The 21113-nt window shown below is 34.4% G+C and overlaps 1 protein-coding gene across 37 annotated transcripts in view; it reads left to right on the top strand.

Moving 5' to 3' along the window:
• Window positions 1-2335: 2335 nt before the first annotated feature.
• The window catches only part of LOC119863952 (teneurin-2-like), a 664488-nt gene continuing 645710 nt past the window's right edge, over window positions 2336-21113 (top strand). For all 37 annotated transcript variants that reach the window (XR_005358241.1, XR_005358240.1, XR_005358263.1 and 34 more), the window contains exon 1: window positions 2336-2388. The gene's annotated coding sequence lies outside the window, so the exon portion shown is untranslated. The remainder of the gene's footprint in view (window positions 2389-21113) is intronic.

The raw sequence follows: 21113 nt of genomic DNA, 5'->3' as shown, positions 1-21113 counted from the left end.
GTCATAACGCAAAATCCATTTGCACTGTGTATCACATTCAAAAATTTTGAAAACACTGGGCCATAGGATAAATTTACAATGCTTCCCGTAATTCCCAAAGTAGGGAAATGCTTACTCCAACCATAAACAATGCTAAGCAGCTTTAGAAATCCATTGTTTTAATGTTCATTCCTGACTATTGCAATGTTTGCATTCATTCATTCATTCAATCATTATTGAACACATTCTGTATGTGAGGTTTTGCATTAAGCAACAAAAAGCATAAATTTCTTGAGATCAGCAGTCATGATGGAAGATCTATGTATATGTAAATAAAAGGCCAATGTAATACGAGATAGGAGGTGGGGGGGAAGGGGACTGTTAAGAGAATTTTGAAAAGACAATAGTGGTAAAGTTCATATTTTGAAGAAGTTTTAATATTATTGTTTCTCTAAAGGGCCATGTTTCTTTTCCAGCTTTCTAAAACTCAAACTCATAGCTCAATAATAGAAGTAAGACAAGTAATTAAAAGGAGAAGAAAGGAAAAGATTAAAGAATTTATAAAGGAGCCTGGATCTGAAATAGGATTCTCACACATTTTAAAGAAATAATATCATTCTACTCAGCAATTAAAGAAATTAAAGTGCGTTTCTAATATAATATATTTTTTATGTTTTATTATTCCCCTCAAGTCACATCTCAGGTATGGAGTGAGCACCCATTCAAATTATTATTGATAAGGCTTGTGAGTGTTTGCATTTGCTGAGCTGGCAGTTGGTTTGACACAAGCTGTGAAAACCCCCAAATCAAGCATAAACCCTGCTCTCATCTGTCTCTGCCACCAAGCAAAAGCCAGTGGCAATGAGGAGATCATACACATTATACTTTGATTGTTATTTGGACATGCAGACTCCCCAAATTGCTCATAAATGAATGTCAATTCCCCTAAACGAAAGCATATTTTGATTAGCTAGTTTTATTGTGACACACCATCCATTGTTAATGAATTGGAATAGCATTGTACTTCAAAGCTTAGGTTGAAATTTTAAAGCCTCTGTTTCATTTTCTAATATATCATCTGTGGAAAGGGCTTCTCTGTTTCTAACATTGAGGTATTGTGTGCTGCGCAAAGAAATGTTTTTCCTTAGTATTTTGAGACTTCCTGTTTCCAAAAAGTACATTCAAGGTTAACAAACAACAACAGTCATTCCTGGGCAGCTAGATGAAGATATGTTCAGTTTAATGATTGTGAACCAACTGTCAGAGGACTGGGTGTCTGCATGTATCATAAAGTACCCTCTATTCCTTTATTGCCTTAAAATTTCTACCAGGGCCATTGTCTTCCATGATCCTTTGCTATTTCTCCCTTAATATGATAGTATTTTTCATGTAAAGATCTCCAAGAACTTAATGAATGTGTCTAATTATTCTTTTATTAGTGTTGTTGATTAGATTTATGGATTTATGGATTCATAATTTGGGTTCATGAAAGATCTGTTCCTATTGAGACACAAAGCCCAAGAGATAAATTAACTTCCCTCACCCGCATCCTCATTCTTCCTTCATGTCCCACCTCTATTAGAAAAAAATAAGCTTAGAATGCAAAACAAAAGAAAGAATTATAGTTCACTAATTGATTGTTTTTCAGCATTCATGTGCAGTGTATAATTATCCAAAATTATGTTAAAATCCATAATTTATGTGAAATGAAAGAGAAAGTGAAGCCCCATCTAGAGGTAATCTAAATATTATAAACTCTATTAAATCTAACAAAGTACCTAGAATGACAACCTTGAAATACTTGATTCAAACCCTTTATCTCCTGCCCATGAGTTCTGTAAAGATAGCTAAAAATAAATTGTTTACTCATTTTCCTGTAATAGAGATTTCAGTTCTCTATTTGCACAGCTTTCTTAGTGATGTTGCAGCTATTTCCACTTCTGTGTGTATTAATGCAAAAAGAGTTCAAGGGTAGATGTCCTTCAGATAATTCAAAATACATGTTATAGTTGCGAAAGTTCAGTTTCAATTGAATAACCTCCACTTAGCACAGAGTGACATTTAATTTAGATGTTCAGTAGTATAGATTATTGGTCCTGGGGGTTATACCTTGGCCAGTAATGAGTACAAAAGTGACATATGACTGATGTTATTGTTTGCAAATTATTATACTGCTAGTGAAGGTAACTATTAAAGACAATCAAATATAGCTCTGCTGTATAGTGAAATCATTACTTTCTGCAAATATCTTGTGATTTATTCAAAAGCTTTTGCATTATGAAGCACCAAAGAATTTGAGAGACTATCCACCATAATCCAAGGAGGTTGTGACCTCATAGATTAAATGGAATGATGAGTTTCTGTTGTCACAATGACACTACCTTGAGGATGCAGCCTTGGCAGTACAAGGTTAGCTTGATGGGATTAGAGCAATGATTTACATAACATTTGAAATGTTGGTATATGATCTTCTTTGTCAAGCACAATATTGACTTAGCAGAAATTGATTTGCTGTTGAAAACATTAATTTCTGGTGTAGAATAAAATTCTGAAAAACATTTATCTTACTAATAGCTCTTACTCTCCAAATATTTTTTTAAGGGCAGCTTCTCTTTAGCTGGACCACAGTTTCATCAATATCTGGGTTCCTACATATTCAGATTCCTTATCATGATAATAATCTCTTACTACTTCCCATTTCCTCTCCCTGAGGTTCACAGAATCTTAGCAAAGATGGTGATTGGCGACTTTAAAAATGATCTCAGGTTGTTGGATATTCTTTTCCAGTGTAACTTGAGTTCTTATCTGAAGTTCAAGACTGAGTAGCTTGACTCATGAAAAGAGTTAAAAAAAAAAAAAAAAGAAAGAAAGAAAGAAAGAAAGAAAGAAAGAAAGAAAGAAAGAAAGAAAGAAAGAAAGAAACGAAATGACTCCAATTCTCCAGTCCACCATTTCACTGGAAGAATTAATGGCATATTTAAATTTTCAGTTTTCCAAAGAAGCTCTTTCATTGTTCCCCATCCTACCACAGTGCTGAGTTTGTATTTAAATGTTTCATTTTGTGCATTTCAAACTGTCAGGCTGAAGAAATACCAATAAGTGTGTTAGGTTTAGATAATCGAAAATTCCCTTTACTCAGCTTCTTAGTCTATATTTATCTGTCTGGCTGTGAAATCTATTCCAAGAGTATTCATCTACCACCCAAATCTATTCACCAAGCATCAAGACTCATCAGTGAGATGGAATAATGCCATTTAATTAGTCTTTGATATACAGCTTAATTAGGTCTTAATAAGGGGTAGTGCATCCTAAAATCAATTATCTTGCTCTTTTTAATAAGAGCAACTAATTAGTAGGAAAATCACCACAGTTCTCTTTTTATCCTGAAGCTTTCCATGGTGCTAGGAAGAAGGTTATGAAGAAGAAAAAAAATACTCCAAAATATTTAGAAGAAATGTCATATTAAACCTAAAAGGATATATTCAAAATAGTTGCAGTAGGTTAGAAATATTTTACAGAAAAACTAATGCCACCAATTCAGCATCCTTGCATATTTTGTGGTTTTTTAGTTCATGCAATAAAGAAAAGTTAAGTACCTTCCTACCTGTATGTCTAGCTCTTTCCTTAGCATTGCTAAGTATCTTAGACGTAGGTCCACTGCAACTATGTCTACAGTGATTAGGGTGGCACATTTTCATTGAATTATCTTGATTAACTGGTGTCTGTTTTAATCTAGCCTAGGAAGTGCCGCCATGAGCTGCTGAAGACAGTTACTACTTGAGTGGCTATGTGTTCTAGGTCTTTGGATTTTTCTGTTTATATTTTGTTTTCCACAATATAGTAGATTATACTTAGTTATGCAAAAGAAGGATTGCCTTTTCATGATACTCATAAATTTACTCAACACATATTTATTCAACTTCTATGAACTAAGTACTACTTAGTAGTCCTTCTTTCAAGCCACTGAAATTTGGATGTGAATAAAACAGACAAGGTCCTTGCTTTCAAAGAGCTCACATTTTAATGGAATGAAATAGGAAGTGAACACAAACACAAATAAGGGAATTTCACAAAATGGTCTGTAAATGCAGTCAGTTATAGTACTGTGGTAGAGAGTAACTGGGGGCAGAAGATAGATGTAATTCAGATGACGGGAAGGTCAAGGAAAGAGTCTCTGTGAGGTATGTTTAAGCTGAGATCAGAAGGAAAAGAAGGAAATGGTCAGGGGTAGGTCTACTAGAAGCAAAAGTAAAGGTCCTGAGTCAGGGAAAAACTTGTATTTGAAGAATATAAAGAATAGCACTGTTCCCAGATATCAATAATGGAGAGGAGGAGGGGTAAAAATGAAGTCGTATAGAAGTTGGATATCAGCTCAGGCTGAGCCTGGTAAACTTCGGCAAAGAATTTGGATGTCATTCTGAGTCGAGTAAGAATGTGTTCATTGCGGGAATAGTGTGATTGACCTAACTTACATATTTTCACAATCAGAATAAATATTAATTATAGAATCTAGGTGGTAAGTATATAGGTTTTTACTGTACAGTTGTTGCTTTAACTTTCTGTATGTTTGAAGTTTTCATAATCAAATGCTGAGAAAAAAATCAATACAGCCATTGAAATGGAAGAATTAGAAGTGTGGGATGATCTAAACTTCAGATGAGGTTAGTTTAATTTAGGATTTTAGTGGGAGAAATGGAAAGCAAGACCTATCTCCCCAAATGAGAAGGCATAGTGACTGTATTAAAAATTAAAGTCAGGTTATGTTGGCTCTCTGGAAAAAAAAATGTCTAGTGATTATTTTATTGCACTTAGAGTAAGTTCTCTCCATGGCTTAGGGTCACGCAGCAGAAGATAAATCCATTAACAGTCAGAAATGCCTGCCTTGTCAAGTTTGTCAAGAGTTGGGAGAGGACTTCTTGGGGATCAGACTGAGCCAGTGGAGTGTACTCTGAATTATGCTCCATTACTTATGAACTGAAGCAACACTGTACCATCTGTCCAGGTGTATATGACTTGTTTTAATTCAGGCATATTTATGGATACAATAAGGAACTGGATTGAATACAATCACTTACCTCGGCAGGAGGCTTGCTTCCAGGAAAGTCCTTCAAAGAATCCATTAATACTAGCTGCTTGCTACTAACTATTTCCTGGGAATGCATGCTTCACAGGAGGGACAACAAATGAGGGACTTTTTTGAGGAGCCTAGTAATCAAGCATAAGAAGGTATAGGTTACAGACTTTCTGCTTGGTCCCAACCACAGTTGTGTACAATTGGACTTAATAAAAACTACTCTGTGATGGTAAGGGCACCTGTACCAGGAAAGCAAATACATTAAAAGGTTTTTTGTTTGTTTGCATGGTTTTTTTTTGTTGTTGTTGTTGTTGTTGTTTGTACTAAGAGCTGTAAGCATCCTTTCACTCTTGCTTGCCTCAGCAGTACGCAATCAAAAGATGCACTAATACACCTACAGATTGGGTATATGTCACATTTGAGGAGCCCTTACTGGACCAAGTCCTTCAAGAAATTTAACTTATATTTTTACCTTGAGCACTTTCAGAGAGCGTAATGATTTCTCTCACAGAACTCATTAGGTCTTACCTGGGAGATTTAAGAAAGCAAAAAGCTGAACATATACATGGTCTGCAATAAAGGAAGTGCTGTAGCTTTAGTTGGCTGCTCAGAGTTCTAGACTGTGTCATAGCAATGAGCAGGTGCATTCTTGCTTCAGTCTCCGTCACTTAACACTACATTGCTGTGTCTTTTTGTCTTTCCTTCCCATAGTAGGCAGTGATCACAGCACACCACCAGTACTTAACAAGTCTAACATGCTCTCTGTCTCTTTGTTTTTCCCTTCAGTGTGTTAGTCATGCTTTTTTGAGGAAGAATTGTTTTGAAAAGCCAATCTCCCTCATGAGGCCTAGTAAATTGTTGCCTTCCTTTGATAGCTAATCCTGATTCAAATGTTGATCCTGATAGTTCAGGTCTCAGCTTAACATCTTGTGAGTAGTAGCTGCTGAATGGGAAACGCAGTAGAGCTACTGTGAGACAGACTACATCAGAGGTGCCACGGAAGAGAAGAACAGATGTTTTGGTCTCATTTTAATCCCAACACAATGGGATTTGGGGAGGGAAAGTGAGTAGGATGGAGCTTATTGTTGGAAGAAAAGGGTAAACAGCTCCAAGTCTTTCTAAAGAAAAGATTGGATTGAACATGGCATTTATACATTCAGAAGGAACTAAATGTCTGACCTAATCAAGAGCAAAGGATTTAGGGAGAATTCTTTTTTTTTTTTTTTTAAAGATTTTATTTATTTTTTCATGAGAGACACAGAGAGAGGCAGAGACACAGGCAGAGGGAGAGCAGGCTCCATGCAAGGGGCCCGATGTGTGACTTGATCCTGGGACCAGAGGATCACACCCTGAGCCAGAAGCAGAAGCTCAATCACTGAGCCACCCAGGCGTCCCTAGGGAGAATTCTTAATACAGTTTTAAAATTAGAAGATTATCAGACTGAGGTTTACTACTCACAGGTTCAGGTTTATGAGTGTTGTGCCAACACACATATACAAGTGATACTCACATTTAGGACCTATAAAAGATGGACTAAAGGTAGGATGGATGGACTGATAGAGAGGTGAAGGAAGGCTCTCGGAATGAGTGAACACAATTTCTGACCCTAAAATACCATTATTGTACATTTTAGAGATGAAAATCAGAGCCATACTTCATTATTACAGCCATATGCAGGAAACTAAGATTTATGCCAAAGTCTCCAACCTCGTCTCTTCCCAGGCATCTTGGTGAAATGTCACGTTTGCTTTGTCCAGAGTAAGCCATGGAACTGCTAATACTGGAAACCCTAGATAATCAACACACATCAACTGCATAGAGGAACTTGGCTCTAATTGTAAACTCTTAGAGGCCTTCAGTTGACTGAAGCCTTAACAGTTGGCTCTGCGTTACTGCTGCCTCTGCTGCTAAAGTCTCACCCTCAAATGAAACCTCAATAATTGCCTGTTCCACACCAGCTATCACTTTATTACAAGCTTTTATGCTCATTGTTTTTATACTGAATTGGTGTTACATCTCTATGTCTTATCCTAGATAATAGATGGATAGGAGGTACAATTAAATATAAAGAACTGGCTGCAATATTTCAGATTCAGGTTCGTTCATTTTCCTTTGCTTTGTGAGTCTGAGAAAGGAGTTGAGTTCTCTGAGCCTCAGGGATTGTGGTGAGGAATAAAAAGATGCTTATAAAACTCTTAGGATAGGGACACTTGGGTGGGTCAGTGGTTGAGCATCTGCCTTTGGCATCCTGGGGTTCAGGGATCGTGTCCTGCATCAGGCTCCCTGCAAGGAGCCTGCTTCTCCCTCTGCCTATGTCTCTGCCTGTCACTCATGAATAAATAAATAAAACCTTAAAAAAAAAAAAAAAACCTTGGGATAATATTTGGCAATAGTAAGCCCTCAAATGTTTATTATTATTTTAAGGTTTAAAGAATATTTTCCCTCTCTTTTGCATTATTATATTCTATAATTGAGCATGTAATGTTAAGAGCTGAGGTGCTCCAGCCCTTTTTATATTTTCTGTAGAAAATATTTTTTCTTCTTTCTGTTATTTTTTTTTATAAATTGTGTTCTTTTGATATATATTTTTTCATATCCGTATATAAACCTTGAAAGTTAATACATCGTAGTACTTTCACTAAAACCTCTTCTTCCCACCTCCATACCAGGTTGTTACAACTAAACCTATTATTATCATTATTACGTCTCCCTACAAATTAGTGAATTGATGCACCATGATAGCATTTAAGTCCAGCAAATGTTGCCAAATGACCAATAACAAAATTGTCTGAGGTACCTGTTTTGGCCTCTGTGAATTCTCAAATAACATAATTTGAAGCAAGAGTAAAATAGATATTGATTACAGTGATAATAAGAAGCACAACAATGCCTCTGCCACTGTTTTAAGTCCTGTGCAGAGATCAATGAAGATTGGAAGCCAAAAGGAAGCCTTTTTCTCTATATGTTTCACTTCTATATAGTTCGTATAACCATTTATAGCTTCTTTTGCTATTCTCTTTAATTGATTCCTTATTCAGCAAATAGAAGCAAGATACAATTAACCTTGTGAATAGTTCTTTAGGGGGGTACATATTCAGATTTGATTGGGTCTCAGTTGGGTCACTCTCATTGACCTGAAGGTCAAAAAAAGAACATGCTTGCTGCTTTTGGGTAAGTAATATTGAATTAAATCTCTTTAGAGACTAGTTTTAAGCCTGGAAAAGTCTTCTGGCTTAAACAGTGAGAGATAATTGGAGTGTCTTGTGGCATCAAGTGTTTGAGTGCAAATTAATATTTCGGTGTGATTGCTTGCTATATGTTTTTAAAGGACTCCCAGTGAAAGTGAGTTTAGTTTACATACAAGCCTCACAGTTATCTATTGAGAACAGTTGCAAGTAGCCATTACAGCACTAATTACTGGACAACCATTCTTTTAGGATATGAAGGTCAGGTCATGTTTTCCTGACACGTTAAACAAATATCTACATGAGTCAGGGTGTTTCAAAAGTTAAATACCTTCTGAAGAGATATATTTAATTGAAATTCCGTAGAGCAATATTTCTATTTTTCTCTTGTTTTGTGATAAAGATGTCCCCCTCTCTTGCTAATGTATGAGTTGTGAAATTTGGGGTTTGGAGAGTAAATAAATTAAGGGCAAGAGGGATCTTTTTGAAATCTTGGCATACAAATGTCTGTGAAACTACTCCAAATTGAAATACTCTTATGAAGTTTTTAGCTCCATAGAAACACCTGCATCATCTTCCCTACACTCCGATTCTCCTAACTTGATGAATGGTTTCAATTTATTTAAAAAAAAAAAAATAGTTGCTCTGTTCATTTTCTGACCCCAGCACATATTCTAACTTTAAAATATTCCTGTTCTTCAAGGTAACACTCTAGAAACGCAACACTCAGATATTACCATATCTAATTTGATTTATTTTCTTAAATACCATAACCTTGAGGCTTAATTTTTACATCATTTTAAAGGTGGGATATTTGGTCCTCAGGTGTCTTTTATCCATTAAATACTGTGTGCTTAGGACCTATGATCTTATTGAGGGACTTAAAAAAATGCTTGAGACATGAAAAAATATATACATATATCTTAAATCTGGAGAAGAAAAAAACTGATTTTGAGATCAATGCATGCTTAATTCAGCGTGCATAACATAGCATATCAATTCCATTAGTTATTAAGTTTAATATCACCAAAATTTCCTGACATTAAAAAAAAATTTACAGGTTAGATAGCCTTGTTTTATAAGAATTCCTGGTGTGCACGATTACTGTTGAAGTATCGCTGCCAGTCATAAATTAGGTCAGTGACATATAACCAAATAATTTCCAAAACAAAGTTGAAAACAATAACTGTTCATCCCGTGAAAATCATTTTCATGTCAGGCACACATGCTTGTTAATATTTTCAATATGGTTTTGGAAAAGTGCCTCCAAAAAGAAAAGCAACTTGAAGATCTAAGGAATGATAAAAGTGGCCCTCTTGGCCCTCAGCAAATGAAGATATTTTCTACTTACCTCTTATCATAAAATGTATATATTTGGAACTGAAAGCAGGATCTTGAAGAGATATTTGCACACTTCTGTTCATAGTGGTAATAATCAATACAGGCAAGAGGTGGAAGCAATCTAAAGGTCTACTAATGGGTAAATGGTTAAACAGAATGTAGCATATATGGAATGGAATATTATTCAGCCTTAAAAAAAGAAAAAAAGAAATCCTGTTGTATGTTATAACATGGTTGAATCTTGAGGATATTTTGCTAAGTGAAATAAGCCAGTACAAAGGGACAGATATATAATTCCATGCATATAAGTTATTGAAAGTAGTCTGTAGAGATAGAAAGTAAAATGATGGTTCCTAGAAACTGGGATATGGTGAGTTATTATTTAATTGGTATAGATCTTCAGGATTGCAAGAAGTTAGAGATATCTGTTGCACAAAAATGTGAGTATATTTAATGCTACTGAACCACATACTTAAAAATGGTTATGATAGTAAATTTTATGTGCATTTTTTACAATTTTTGTTATAACAAAATTTGTAGCGCTGTAGGTTCATACCTACAATTTTTTTGACATCTATTCATATCCTTCGCCCATTTTTTTAAACTGGATTATTTGTTTTTTGGTGCTGAGTTTGATTAAGTTCCTTATATATTTTGGATGCTAACCCTTTCTCAGATATGGCATTTGCAAGTATCTTCTCCCATTCTATAGGCTGCTTTTTAGTTTTGTTGACTGTTTCCTTCACTGTGCAGAAGCTTTTTATCTTGGTGAAGTCCCAGTAGTTCATTTTTGTTTTTGTTGCCCTTGTATAGTAACCTGTATAGTAAGAATTTGCTAAGGCCAATCTCAGAGGTTGATACCTGTGTTCACTTCTAGCACGTTGATGGTTTCCTGTCTCACATTTAGGTCTTGCATCCATTTTGAATGTTTTTGTATGGTGTAAGAAAATGGTCAAGTTTCTTCTGCATGTGGCTGTACAATTTTCCCAACACCATTTGTTGAAGAATATCAACAAAAACCATTGAATATTATTTCCTGCTTCGTTGAAAATTGGTTGGCCATAGAGTTGTGGGTTCATTTCTGGGTTCTCTATTCTGTTCATTGATTTATGTGTCCGTTTTTGTGCCAGTACCACACTGTCTTGATGACTATAGCTTTGTAATAAAGCTTGAAGTCCAGAATCATGATGCCTCCAGCTTTGCTTTATTTCCCCAAGATTGCTTTGGCTATTCAGGGTCTTTTGTTTTTAGGTATTAGAAGCTTTTGAGCCCCTTATTCCTAGGATTGTGCTATATATAGAAGTACATTGATAAATACAAATTTTTGTTTTGTATTCATGTCACTTTTCTCAATATAGTGGGAAGAAAATATATATATTTACATACACATGCATATATACACATATATCTACATATATATGATATTTCTCAAACTCGAGTAATTTAAAACCCACTTAAATTAAAAATAAAAGTAACAAAAAGGTAAGACATAAATTATTTTTGTGTAAGTTTAATGAGATATGTGCATAAGTGAAACCTGATTGAACAGATAGTATCTAACTTTTGGACAATTATAAAGCAAACAAAAATTAGATATGACTATTCTGTTACTTTTGTTTCCTTTAAATATGTGAACCCTTCTTTGTATAACAGTGTAGAGATGTTTGTTAGGCCTAACTTAGAAGTCATTTTTACATTGTTTATCCCATATTATTTTATTAAGCAATAATGACAATAAATAAAGTGTGATATGTCCAACATGATTAAAAAGGTAAATGCAGGGAGCCTGGGTGGCTCAGCGGTTTAGCGCTGCCTTCAGTCCAGGGCGTGATCCTGGAGACCCAGGATCGAGTCCCATGTCGCGCTCCCTGCATGGAGCCTGCTTCTCCCTCTTCCTGTGTCTCTGCCTCTCTCTCTCTCTCTGTGTCTCTCATGAGTAAATAAATAAAATCTTAAAAAAAAAAAAAAGTGAATGCAAATTTCAGCATTTAAATAGTACCATAGGGGATCCCTGGTGGCTCAGTGGTTTCGTGCCTGCCTTTGGCCCAGGGCGCGATCCTGGAGTCCCGGGATCAAGTCCCGCGTTGGGCTCCCGGCATGGAGCCTGGAGCCTGCTTCTCCCTCCTCCTGTCTCTCTCTCTCTCTCTCTCTCTCTCTCTCTCTATATATATATATATATATATATATATACACACACACATATATGTAATGAATAAATAAATAAATCTTTAAAAAAATAAAAAATAAATAGTACCATAGTATTAGTTACAAATGCTCAATTAGATGATATAAAAATGCTTATATATATATATATATATATATATATATATATATATACTTTTAATTATTGATGAAGTAAAAACAACGTAAAACATTTTCAAAAATAATTTAAAGACACCATCTGATAATACAAGAGGAACCCCAGTTTTGGAAAATCTAAGTTATAATACAAAGTGAGAAGAGATCTTAAAGAGATATGTATAAAATGATATTGGAATATGAGAAGATAATTTATTTTGCTAAAGGGCATCAAGGAAGGCTTCAGAGAGAAAGTGTCAATTAACATTTAAATTGGGCTTTGTTAGAGTATGAAATGCCAGTAGGATAAATGTGTGTGTGTGCATGTGTGTGTTGCCAGAGAAGAAAATTCCAACAGTAGGAGTCACTTTAGCAAAGGCCAAAGCGTAAGACAAAAGTGTGGTACATCTGGGGGAGCAGCATGTAGTTTTTTTGGGAGTGTAGCTGAAGATAGAAAGGTACAGAGGGCCAATTTATAAAGAACTTTGATGCCATACTTAAGAATTTTGAACTTTATTTAATAGCAATGTGGCACTATCAGAGACTATTAAATTACAAAGAAAAGGTTGATCATATTTGTGCTTTAGAAATACACAGATTAAGAATTACATAAGGAGAGGTTGTAAGCAAAGAAAATAACTGCCATCAGGAGTTAAAAATAAACCTAAAAATTTTGTCAAGACTGAAGATAAACCAATGTAAAGGCAATTATTTTGTTTAAATGTTAAGGAAACAATGATTTTTTTTTTCTTAATGATGGACCAAAATTGCAAAAGAAATTTGTATATTACTGTTATCTAGTTTTTGAAATACAGTAAATACTGCCACAAAAACTTTTAAAATAAATAACTGGAGTTTCCATCTGAAAGGACCTAAAGGAGATCTTATATTTGTAAATATTTTTCAAGTGAGAGCAGGTCACTGAATTACAGATGTGGGAGAGATGAGGAACCCAACATTTTAAGACTACCAGTGCTGTGTTTTTCCCAATGAGTATGATTCATACTTCCTTCAAGAATAGAAGTGAGATCTATCTTTTTGTGATAAGCCAAGTTGAGGTAAGAGCAGGCATGAGTATTTAGGTAAGGGCCATAATAGATTGATTTTGGTAGCAACTTGAATTGGAAAGAGAACAGATGAAAGAAAGGTTCTCATTCATTCTTTGGTGTTATAAGACATCACTTAGAAGTTCAAGTTGAGGCAGTCATTAAAAACATGGCATGCCTATTCCCTATTGATACTCCTTCCTAGTTACTGAAGCTATAACCCTGATAGTCCTCTAAAATCATCTCTTTCCCAGATTTCCTTGCCAAATTTCTTTGCTTCTGTATTTATAGAATCCATCCACCCTGCTCTGTAGTAACTACAAGTTACTTCCTCCATTTAATTTCTTACTATCTCCAGCCTCTATTCTTGCAGTATTCTTGTCTCTGGTTTTGCCTTATTCTCACTACATCCTTGACAAATCTACCATAATAATATTTTTTAAAGATTATTTATTTATTGGGATGCCTGGGTAGCTTAGTAGTTTAGCGCCTGCCTTCGGCCCAGGGTGTGATCCTGGAGTCCCGGGATCAAGTCCCACATCAGGCTCCCTGCATGGAGCCTGCTTCTCCCTCTGCCTATGTCTCTGCCTCCCTCTCTCTCTGTATCTCTCATGAATAAATAAATGATCCCAGGACACCAGGATCACACCCTGGGCTGAAGGCAGGCGCTAAACCGCTGAACTACCTAGGTGTCCCCATAATAATATTTTGAACTAAAATATAATCAGTCCCTAATGTTTTGAGACAATATGATTTCAGTATCATGAAGTATTATAATGGGTTTAATATCAAGCATAACACTTACAGGCTGAGGATCATGAGACAATATTATTTAGCTTTCATGTCAGTTCGTCTCACAGTAAAGCTGTGAGAATTAAATAACATGTAGAACAATACATGGTACGTAGTGAATGCTCAGCAGTATTACTATGATCTTTGTTGTATCCTCCCACACACGCACACACATTCCTTATCTCCATCACAGGAAAATCCAACGTGGTTAATCAAGGCCTTTTATAATCTAGTCACTGCTTATCTCTCGGGTCTTATCTTTCTTCTATGATATTAGGAATGTGGGCTTCAGACACATAGAGGGACCCATGTTTCATGTTTCCCTGAATGAACCATGGTTACTCATCCCATTAGGCCCTTACACATTCTGTTCTCTTTGAGTTAAATATCTTTTTTCCTTGTCAAAATAATTTGATTTCTAATTTCCTTCCTTGTTCATATTTATGCTTCTGGAGAGCAGTTCCCCAGCCCTATCAGAACACAATAGCCCTAATGCTATACTGCAACACCTCTCTATCATGTATGTCTATCATGACAGTTATTACACTGTTTGGTCACTTATCTATCTCATCAGCCAAGCTAAACTTTCTGAGGCCAGGGTTTTAGGTCTTACACATATCTGAAATCTCAGGATGTAGGCCAAATGTATCTTGAATGAAAGTGGCATGAATTATGTTAATAGCCTTCTACAATTTCAGGAGATCCTTAGAAATCTCTCTGTGGAGAATAAACCCATTTCAATGATAGATTATTCCTTTTTTTTTTTAATTTTTATTTATTTATGATAGTCACACACAGAGAGAGAGAGAGAGAGAGAGGCGCAGAGACATAGGCAGAGGGAGAAGCAGGCTCCATGCACCAGGAGCCCAATATGGGATTCGATCCCGGGTCTCCAGGATCGCGCCCTGGGCCAAAGGCAGGCGCTAAACCACTGCGTCACCCAGGGATCCCGATAGATTATTACTTATTTATACAGATCAGAACTATATATTTGGAAAATATGTATGAACTATTTAAAATTAATCCTATTATTTTAAAATGTTACAATTTAAGACTTGAAATTGTTCCCTGAAACTGTTGGTAGTTTGTATAGTTAAATGTAATGGATGGACAAAGTATATAGTTTTCAAATGAGAAAAAATAAACATACATTTTTAAAAAGTGGCCACAAAATATCTGCAAGGAAAATTTTTCTCAGAAGACTCTTGGAAGCCAGTTAGAGAAACTAAAATGTCTGGTAACCGGAACAATTGAAATTAAGTAAACTAATTCCATGGTTTTCCTTTTTCAAAATGGTCTATCATTGCTTTGGTTTAGTTTGCTAAATATTTTTTGTTTGTTTGTTTGTTTTCAAAAGATTGTATTTATATTAGGAAAAACAGTTGGATTTGTAATTAGATTGTGGAGAGGAAATTATTATAATGATTCATCTTCTCTTATCCAGTATATTAGATTTGTTTTCCATTTTTCTTTTGTTCTTCTTGGGTTATCAATCTTTTCCCTAGCTTTCTATTTTTTTTTAAACTACAATGTTCAGTGAAATCCCCCAAATAGTCTATACTCTGAGGAATTTATATTCTTCTAAAAGAAAAGGTTCTAAGTTAAAATTGGGACACTGGCAGTGCTTCATAGTCCCAAACTAATTCCCAAAGTAATTCTGAAGTCATTTTTGACCCCCTACAGAGGATATGGCATGAAATGCATTGAGACTTTTCTCTAAGGAGAGAATTTAGCATGGAACCTTATACATTTATTATCCTAGCAATCTGCAGTTCTCTTTTTGTCATTCTTTTTGTGTATGCTTCTGTCTTTGTTTTGTATGTGTGTGTGTACACACACATATATGTATATGTACATGTATATGAGAAAGATATGAAAGATATTTAATATTTTACCCATCTTCTCTATAATGTGCTCCAGTGAAGATAAGTCTATCTGTCCCTGAAAGACTAGATAGGTGACTCAAGCTCAATCAGGTACAACATCAAAATCCACTGACTCTAGATTTTTTTTAACCATTTTATTTAGTAAGAATAACTTTAGTCTGGAGAAGATGCAGTTAACTTGTCACCACAGGACAAGAGCTTGACTGAAAAGATAAGTTCATTTAAGGAGAACTGAGACAGAGACAGAAACAAGGTTATCTTTGAGCTTTTATATCACTTCATCCAGTAGTAGTCACAGCCCCTTGAATTTTCAATTATATGAGCCAATAGATGTTGGGTTTTCGGTTGTTTTTGGAAAAAGGAATCTATACTGATAGATGAGTATTAGTTTCTCAGGTTCCAAAGTCTTGCAACATGTAAGAGGCCCTCAAAAAAGATTTAAAACAAACCTAGATTCTCAGTCCCCAATCAGAGACTTTGGTTCATTTAGAAGAGAGAGAGAGAGGGAAGGAAAAAAATGCTGGATTCTACATTTTTAAGAAGCATCTTCAATTTTTTCTAATGTGGATAGTCTGCACACTACAAATTGGAAAAACTAATGTAATGATTGCCTATTTTCTTTTTCAGAATTGTCCAAAGACTCTGCTAAGGGACTGTTTTAGACTAAGACTAAAACCAAAATGAAAAGACCTTGAATTTATATCCCTTAATCAATTACCTTTGAATTTCTACCCTTTAGTTTGAGTTAACATCATCCCATGTGGACTTTATCCCAAGTGTCTTGGGATAAATTTTTACAATGTCAGCAGCTCTACTATAGATTCTGAAAAACTGACTGTACTTATACTTTAGTATAACTTAAGACTTAAGGGTAATTATTATTATTTATAAACTTAAAGAGCAATTTATTGATTTACCATCAGAGTTAATATTTATGTGAGCCCCAATATTCCAGTCATCTGACTAGCCAATTCTTTGGTCAGCTACCAAAGCCAAAGAAAATTTTACTGTCTAGGCTAATTCTCTAGACCAGGCTCAGATAACAGAGTTTAAAAATCTGCTTGCTTTTTTTAATTCAGGAAAAAGGGAAAGAAAAAAAGGAAGGAAGGCAGTAAGAAAAAATAAACTGAGAAAGAATGAAGGAAACTATTGAGAATTAATTATTGAATCTACTAAGAAGAATAGAAACTATTCCCCTAGCAATTCCATTCCACTAATTTCATTTAATTTACTGATTTGGTCAGTGAAAGTCTGTGGAGTGCTAGCTATGTTCCAAGCATTGCATTAGGAATAAGAAGATGCAGATACATGGTACTGCTTTCAAATAGCTCCTAGCTAATAGAGAAATCCAAATATATTCAATGAATATTTATATTCCATGTTGTGCTAGACATGGTGGTGTTACAAAATGGAACTTTACATTTGTAGTAGAAATGCACTTCTTAACACTAGAGCTGTATTAAATAAGTGATTCAAATGGTTAACTGAGCATACCTCAGAGAATTATCTTACATAATAGGATTGGCCTGGAGAAAGTATAATTTCAAAAGATAAAAACACAGAAAGCAATTTCTCTATATTGGTTAATTGAAGGAGGGCACCCTAAAACACACTTAGAAGAACCCACGGACCTATTTGTATGTCTTACCAAAGTTGTATGAGCTCTAATAGCAGCTCTGTATAAGAGTCACTGAAACTTTCCAAACCACAGTCTCCTAATTTTGAAAGAATGGTAAAGTTTGTTGTTTATATAAGGCATTTGAAATGTTCCTATTCCTCCTTGTAGATCTGTATTTTCATTTGGTTTTGTTTTACTTCTGCCTAAGGACTTCTTTCATATTTCTTGTAGCATGGGTCTGCTGCTAATGAATTATTTCAGTAGTAATTGCATAAGTCTTCACTCACTTTTGTGAGGTATATTTGCTGGGTATGTATAAGCTTCCAGGTTGACATTTGCTTTTTACTATTTTAAAGATTTTGTTCCACTGCCTTCTCACTTATGTTGTTTCTGAGAAAAAATCTTCTGTCCTCTTTATCTTTGTTGTTTTGTACATAATGTCTTTTATCTCTGATGGTTTTAAGAGTTTCTCTTTATTACTGGATGCTGGAAGTGTTATTATGACTTGCCTTGATGTAATTTGCTTCATATTACTTGTATGTGGAATTTTCTTGAGCCTCTTGGATCTATGGGCTCATAGTTTTCATCAAATATGGAAATTTCTACAATATTTTCTGCCCTTTCTTCTTTTATTTATTTATTTATTTATTTATTTATTTATTTATTTATTTATTTATTTTGCCCTTTCTTCTTTTAGGGACTCCAATTGCTTATATATTAATTCACTTAAAATTATCTTACAGTTCATAGATTTTTGGTTCATTTAAAATTTTTTAAAAATCTGTATAGTTTTTTGTAACTTCCTGCTCTGTTTTTAAGTTCACTGATTATTTCTTCCCAATATCCAATGTGCTATCAAGTACCATCCAGTGTATTTGTGATCTCAGAAACTATTGTTTTCAAAAAAAAAAAAAAAATGAAAGAAAGAAACTATTGTTTTCAACCCTAGAATTTTGATGTAGGTTGACTTTATATCTTTCACATCTCTACTTTTTTTGATAATTATGTATATGTATATGTATATGTATAATATGTATAATTATTTTAATATCCTTCTCTGCTAATTCTAACATCTAACATCTGTGTCAGTTCTGTATCAGTTTTAATTGACTGATTTTTATATTCACTATTAGTCAAATTTTATACTTCTTTTCATGTTTGTTACTTTTTATTGGATCTCAAATGTATTTTGCTATGTTGAGTGATGGATATTTTTGTATTTCTATAAATATTCTTAAGGTTTGTTCTGAGATGTAGCTCTGTTACCCAGGAACAGTTTGATCCTTTTAGGTCTTGTTTTTAAGATTTGTTAAGCAGATTAACATGGCTATAGATTTGTTAGCCTAAGGCTAATTATACTCCACTACAGAGGCAAATTCTTCTGAGTATTCTACGCAATTTCTTGTGAATCTTGAGCTTTTTCCAGTTTGCCTATTGGGAACAGGCACTTTTCTGTTTCTGTCTGAGCACTGGGTACTGTTTCCTCTAAACCTTTTGGTCAGTGCTTTTCTTGGCCACAGCTAGTTTTCTTGCCCACCAATCATCACTGCCAAATATTTGAGGGGTACCTGCTACAGATTCATGATTTTTTTTTCTCTCTGGGAAGCTTCTTCTCTGCAATATTCTAACTTGCAAACTCTTGTCTTCCTTAGCCTCCTTGTACTCTCAGAACAATCTTCTTAACTTACAGGTTCTGCTTTAGTTGGTTTCCTTCTCTCTGTGCCAGTATAGTCTCTTTTTCAATGTAGTAAACTGGGGCAATTGTCAGTCTCACCTTGCTTTCAGGAAGCTTTACCGTTCATTACCTGGTATCCAGTGTCTTGAAAATCATTGTTTCATTTCTTTTATTTCCCTTTTTTCTTTTCTTCTTCTTCTTCTTCTTCTTCTTCTTCTTCTTCTTCTTCTTCTTCTTCTTCTTCTTCACGTTTCTAGATGAGAGTAATTCTGGTCTCCATTTTTCCATCTTGGCTAGAAACAAAATTCTCTAAGGGTAATTTTTAAATACCAAAACATGTTTACTCTCAGGGCATAATAGGGTCCATTTTCATGTTTCATATTCCTAGGAGGGCAGGGAGTGAGTATTGCCCTATTCAATCCCTGGAAAAGTGCCCTTACAGAGAGAGATCTCATTATTTGGGTAGACTCTAGAGAAGATTGCAATAGCCCAGCATTCGGTGACTTGTGTGAGCTTGCTTCTTACAAAGAATGGCACACATTTTGGGAATCTTAGGCAAGGCTTTAGTGTTGTTTTGCACTATACCCTGTTGATTGCTGTAATGGTCTGAATTGTCTTCTAACTTCTCACGTGATTCATTCAAGATACATAGAAGGAGAGTTTATTTTGGTTTCACATTACTCTACTAGGTATTGGCAGAACACTGAAAGAAGAAGGAAAATCATTTCTTGATTTTCAGAAGGTGAAAGTCTGGTGGATCATAGAATTTATCTTATTAAATAAGAGAAAATTGAGAAACAGTTTAAATTAAAATCAGCCAGAAACTTCATTTTAAAAATGTAATGGAAAACTTTATTTTTATTAATGTCTTAAATTGAATTACACTAACTGAAACTCATAGGACTTGGTATAATTGATCATAGTCTTAATGTTTTACATTTATATCTGAGTATATATGTGTATGTGTATATATATAATTTTATTGTATGCACATGTATGTATATATAATTTATATATTTATATATTTATATACGGTTGGCTTATTGTTAACACAAATAATATATACGTAATGTATATATGCATGTATATATCCATATACATATGAACAAATATATATATGCACATACATACTACTGTATACATTTTAAAATATAAGTGTCTCTACCCATTCACCCCATATTCTTCCTATATAGTCTAGATGACTCAATTTATTTAACAATATTTTTAATGATGACATTTATGTTCCCCTAAGTTTTCTCTCTTGCAATTAATGTCTTGATAAACATTCTTGTTCATATCTTTACAAAGCTATATGAATATTTCCATGAATTAGACTTTTAGAAGATATAGAATGTATACAATTTTGCTCTGATTATAACTGAAAGATTGCTTTCCCCAAATAATTGTTCTTGGTTTTTATTATAATGTATATTTAAAAAATAATAATGCTTGCCCTTTTGATCTGTCAGTTCTGGTTTGAAAACATTTACTTGATATATCTAACTGTACCACATAATTCACTATACATTTTTAGTTGATTTACTATTATTGTTAATAAATATATAAGGATAAGGTGACAATTACTAATTTGTAACTACTCAACTAAATTGGCAGTCTAAATAATAACTATTCATTATGAATCTATAATTATATGTAATTAGCTTATTACAAAATAGAAGTATGACTCCTCCATGTCAATGTCTTAAGAGACCAAATGAGAACATTTACCTTCATAAATCGGTTTGTGTGCCAATGTATATACCAAATACTCCATTACTTACAGTTTTGTGTTAAGAGCAAATATCATGAACAGTTCTCTTCACTTTGAGAAATCTGGCCTATAAGGAGGTGAATTTCTGCATATAATCCTTTACATATCTTTGTCAGGGGAAGTAGTCAGAATTAGATAAAATTATATTGTGAACTTGCAAGAAAGGAAGCTTGCAGAAACAAAATGAACGACAATGGAATAAAAACAGAGTTGTCTGACTAGCCCTTTTGCATGTGTAAGAGGAATCCAGACCATATTTCTTTTCAGTTTAAGTGTGGAGGAGCAGACATTACTGACCATAATGTGGACAAAACATGCCAAAAAGAATCCATAATATTGCTACAGATCCTTCTGGGACTGTTACTCAAGGAGTTTTTTTTATTGGTATTACTAACTTATCTTAACTGTTGTATGGACAACACCCTCAGGGATCATGTCTTTACTTGCA

Source organism: Canis lupus, chromosome 4 (assembly GCF_011100685.1).
Source record: "Canis lupus familiaris isolate Mischka breed German Shepherd chromosome 4, alternate assembly UU_Cfam_GSD_1.0, whole genome shotgun sequence".
Lineage (NCBI taxonomy): Eukaryota > Metazoa > Chordata > Mammalia > Carnivora > Canidae > Canis > Canis lupus.
The sequence above is the reverse complement of the archived record's forward strand: the minus strand, read 5'-3'. Positions and strand labels throughout refer to the sequence as shown.